At 42.4% G+C, this 5,572-nt stretch overlaps 1 pseudogene; it reads right to left on the bottom strand.

Moving 5' to 3' along the window:
- Positions 1 to 4,093, bottom strand: part of LOC111221310 — a 25,046-nt pseudogene extending 20,953 nt beyond the window's left edge.
- Positions 4,094 to 5,572: the final 1,479 nt, after the last annotated feature.

Raw genomic sequence — 5,572 nt, forward strand, 5'->3', positions numbered from 1 at the left:
ATATGGGCAGATGCTTTTATTACTTAGATTTTGTTGACACTCTGACAATAAGACTGAAATATACATCATCAAAAGCCAATTCAAACATCTAGAAAATTATAGAAATCAAAGTCCAATCTTCTGTTTGTGATTTTCAAATAATAAAATTCAAACAAAATGTATATGATGAAGATGAAGTATCTGTCAGGCGGGCTTCTGCCTTGCTGCCGTGCAGAGATCACCCTCCAACCTTTCAGCCAGACGGTGATGGATGGTGGAGATGTGGAGTGTGTATTGATGACTAAAAGGGCCTGATGTGATTCAACAGAGTCATCACGTTCACACTGATTTTATGGACCAATGCACCATTCCTCCGCATCAAGTACGCTTCACCTTTTATTATCACTACACATATTTTATCCTCATTTATCAGAGGAAGAGCGGCTGAACTTTTGCAGGGCCCAACCCCTAGATTGGAACCTCTGGCCTAAACCACCTAACTGTATAGAACATAGGTAAAACTCGCTCCACCTTGAACAGCTACAACCATAAACTGCTACATGCGCGTTGATGCATCAGTATTATCAATTTATTTAATGTCCTGTATAATAATTATTCAATCGTCACAGAGGTGCACATTCTGTAGAATAAAGACTTTGCTGATAACATCAATCTGTACTTCTACATTATAACAGGATGGATGTGAATATTTTCCTTGTTTCCTTTGTCCTCTGTGATAGGAAACTAAATATCTGGACAAGTCAAGGCACTTTAAGACTTTCTATAGACAAAATGATGAATTTAATATATTGGGAAAATAAACTGAGTGATGAAAATAAATGTTAGTTTCACTCTGACAAGAGAGTCTAACATTTGAAAGTGGATATTTAGTAATCAAATGAAGCCTGAATTTTCAATATTAAATTTCTTGTCCCACCAATTACAAATCCTCCCCCGTGGTGTCGTCCTGGGTGCAAACAAAATCCTCACTGCCAATACATTCCAGCTTTTGCGCCTGCACAAATCAAAACTGAACCATCACAAGTACGTTTACAGACCCTCTCACTGAAATAGGTTTGAAATGCAGGACTTTCACTCGTAACTGAGAATTTTTTACCTTGCGTTATTGTGACTTCTAGGATCTGAAAAGTCTATCCCCCACTGCATTTTTTTTTTTTTTAATTAATGTTTTACTTTATGATTAATGGGTTTGCAGACCGAGGTTCAATTCCTGTTAAGTGCATGAAGATTTAGATAAAAGAGAGTAAAATCTGTACCTCTGCTGTTCTGTCTGATTCGTGCTGATCGTGGAGCACCCCAACCCTTTCAACACACTCGGCAGAACAGAGGACAGAGTGGGCAGATGAGGATGAGGAAAAGAACAATACGAAGGAAAAAAAAAGTGCTGATCTCTCTCTCTCTCTCTCTCTCTTCCTTTCCCTTTCTGTCTCTCTCTTCCTCTCTCCCTCTCCTCTCATTCAGTATGCTGACTGTTTCTGTAACAGAAACTGACTCCCACGCTATTCTGCTGGCCTATTTATCACATTGATCAGCTTATAAAGGAGTCGGATATACACAGGAGGCTCGCTAGAAAATGCGCGCATGAAAAAGATATTTTTTTTTTTTTTTGGCGCTTCTCAGATACACCACATGCTGCTCTCACCACTCAAAGGTTAAATCTTGCCGACATGGTCATTTTACTCACTTGGCCCTCATGACATCTAATCACCATGGATTAAACATTTTATTTGAGCCTTTTTTTTTCACTCACAACAATGATGCATTAAAAACAAACGACTGAAAATCAGCAGTGCAATTAAAAAAGACAGGAGCAATAAATCTTAATCTTCCTGTGTGGGCATTCTAGAAATACTCAGTATACTAGATCAATATGAGTCATCAGAGTTCTGCTGATATAGACCGGAGAATAAAAAAGTCAGGAAAGTCTATTAATCAGTAAATTGATGCCAGACAACAACTCTGCAACTACGTACAAGACCAATTAATTGTTTTACTCATTTTTTGAGCAAATGGAAAAATTCCAGCTTCTCAGATGCGAATATTTGCTTGTTTTCTTTGTGTCTTCTGTGCTAGTAAAGTGAATATCTGTGGTTTTGGGGCTGTTGGCTGGACAGAACAAGATGTTTGATGATGTCAGAGCGGCGGCTGCTTATGGCATTGGCTTTTTTCCTGCCATTTGCTGACGATCTATAATATAGCATATTAAGGTCCCGAAGATTATATGTTACCAAAAAATAATAAATCTATAAAAATATGATAGTAAGAGTTTAGTTTCACCCTCTGACAGGAGAGCACATCATTTCAAGATGGACTTTTAGTACAAATCAAGCTTGAATCTGTGAATAATTTCATTGCTGGTGTTATTATTAATGTCACATGTCATTAAAGTGCTTATATTTATCACATCAAACAGGCTCTTGTCTTTGGAAGTTCCAGAGCCTTGAACCACTGAAGCGTCCATTTGTAAATCTTACATAAGCCGCCCCCCCCCCCTCTTTTCCAGTTGTCCCGTGAAGGTAGCAGAGACGAGTAGCTCCTGTTCCGTGCATGTGTTGGAACGATTATCCGCCACGTCATACCTGAAATACCCATCGCGTCATCTACTCAACGTATAATGCGGGACAACAAACACATATACCTCCTGAAAACACAGTAGTAAATCCAGTCGACTGGATCATCCCTCAAAAATAGCGATGGTCGCAGGAGCGCGTGTGTCCAGTGCACCGTGGCTACATCACGCGCCACACCGCATCGTATATATACGAGGAGCTGAGATGGATGAATGAATGACATTTGCATTTCATCAGCATAACGGTATGATCCTGCTGCTGCCGCTCTCTTTCCAGATGCAGTGGTGTATTCCACAGAGATGGTAACGCGGCTCTGTTAATGCTCTCGGTGCGTTACATCCGCGTGAATAATGGCTGAAAAATGTATTCCTACTGTCTTTGGAAAAATCTGTGCAACACTCCCAATTAACTGTAACAAGACCTGGCATTTACACCATGACTACAGCATATTGATTTCAGTGGAGTAACAGACACCGGAAGCTGCTGCCACACACACGACACACACACACACACACACACACACACACACACACACACACACACACACACACACACACACACACACACATTCCACCTTATTTCTACCCACATGGTATCCCTATGATATTTCTATAGTTCCAGTGGTAGCCTGCTCAATATACTGACTCAGGAGTCCGTAATGATGTTTGATGATGTCACACACAATGCAATGCCACGTGGGAATTTACAATTTTGCAGTTTTACAGGGACTGTATGTCATCTTTTATCATTTTCAATCATTTCGACATTTTAATATAAAATAGTTTTATCGTCCCTTTCCGCAAAGCTTCTAGGTGCATAAAACGGAGAGAAACATATTTTTGGAGATTTGTGTGGAAATGCTTCTGAAATAATATCCAATGTGGCAATGCATTGATTAAAAATTGATTTTTTTCTGTTTAAGAAATCATAGTGTATATGATTGTATCCTCGCTGTATACTGCAGTGGCTTTTCATGCAAACAAAACAGAGAGGGTGAGTTGAGTTCTGGGTGGGTTTTTTACCTGATTCCAGGGCCATGTCATTTGCATCTATGTGACTGAAAAAGTAAAGAAAAATGTATCTGAGCTGTACATGAGAGTCATCTTACCACCACACAGCAGCTGAATCCAGGGCGCAGGTCTTGTAAACGGTGGAGGTGTTGCAGAGAAGAAGAGCGCCATGCAGGCGATTGCAGCCTGAGGATCAGCACCATGGACATGCAGCACGAAACACCGAGGCCGCTTGAAGGCTCCGGATGGGATGGAGCTGAAGTCGGAGAAGCTGCCCACGGCAGGTGAGCTCCGGCTGGACGACGGCCCGGTGCCCACGCAGTAGTGGAAGAGGCCGAAGTAGCCGGCCTGGCGGCGTGTTGACGCTGTCGCCGATCCAGTAGGGCTGGTATGAACACCACCACGTTGAACGATGGCGAAGCAGATGGTGAAGATGGCCCACAGCACCCCGATGGCCGGCGGGAGTTGCGCATATAATTGTCCATGATAAATCTTGGAGGCTTCTTTGGGAAGGCAACATGTTTGGTCGTTTTTTTTTTCTTCTTCTTCTTCTTCTTCTTACAGCTCTCTTTGCACCCCGTCCTCTCCTCTTAAGACTCTTTCAGGAAAAAAAATGTAAATCTTTAAAAAAAATCCCAGACAGCTGGACACCCCTCACTATCCAGATCTTGTATTTTTTGTTTTACCTTCTCTATGTCAAAGCTTTCCTGCGCCAAATATTCTCCCCGCTTTGGCTGTTTCTTATGTGGCTGTTAAAGGCATTAAATGGGCCTACATAACCACACGATAAAAATGTAAGCTGCAAATATGTAGCCTATGTGATCTCACAGGACTAAACATTATAAAAATGAATGGTGGGGTGGGAAATGCTACATTGAAGCAATACAAAATCATAGCCTACCTATACCACTAATGAATAATTTACCAAGACCAGTGATTCAACATTGCTGTTCTAAGGCTCGTTTCCTCGGGGCTGACACCATGAATGATTAAAAAAAATCCATCAAAATAGGATATTCTTTATTTCACAGTCGTCGGTTGGAGGGGGTTAAAGCCGTTTTTCATCCTCATCCATCAGCAGAGAGCTTTCTTCAGGATGTCCTTTATTACACAAACGTGAGATGAGATGCGTTTTTGTTGCCTGTAGCGCCCAGCGGTGGACCCCGTTTTAACTTCCGATGGCATCCGTGGGGTGCTCCCTTTCCTCTGCTCGCGCCTTCAGTGTCCAGCACCGTGTAGAAATCAAACACAACGAAATGAAAATAAAAAAAAAAAAAACCGAGAGAAGGTTTCAACACGAGCCCCTCTGTCAAATTTCAACAGTCCTTTCTCGTAAATCCGACATCCTCCCACCGCCTCGACTCCATTCGATCATTGGCTTTTTCTCGTAGCCTTTATCCAGTAGCCTATGTCTCCTCTCCTCTCTCCCCTCTCTCCTCTCTCTTTCTCCGTCCTCCTCCTCCCGCTTCTTCTCTCTGCGCGCCCCCGGGAAGATGCTGATGTTGTAGCACTACTGATGACAGGCGATGGAGCGCGTTCACGTACGCGCGGCACGGAAGGCAGCAGCAGCGGGCAACAGCAGCAGCAGCAGCAGCAGCAGCAGAGAGAGGAGGGGTGATAATTTGCATCAAAACACGTTCTCCGCCTCTGTATCACCGTTGAATTTGAAATCAAGACCAGGCAAATATTCCCTCACGTGCAGATGAACAATGAGCGTTTTCGTAAGAAGGGCTCCATCACAACAGACAAACACTGGTCCGGACCCTGCTTGGTACAACCCGGGGAATCCAATGTGAGAAGATGTTTCTATGCGAGAAGGTAGAGTAGAGGCGAGTCACACACGTACAGTAAAATCACAATACTCCAGTTCTTTCACATTCCTGCTTATTTACAGTAAAGGCATTAAATGGAAAATTTAAGGAATCCTTTCAAATAACCCCAAAAAACTATGTGAATGAATGTTTTCAATACAACTTCCTATTTAATAAACGG

This window comes from Seriola dumerili, unplaced genomic scaffold (genome assembly GCF_002260705.1).
Source record: "Seriola dumerili isolate Sdu_G_001 unplaced genomic scaffold, Sdu_1.0 BDQW01000083.1, whole genome shotgun sequence".
Classification (NCBI taxonomy): Eukaryota; Metazoa; Chordata; class Actinopteri; order Carangiformes; family Carangidae; genus Seriola; species Seriola dumerili.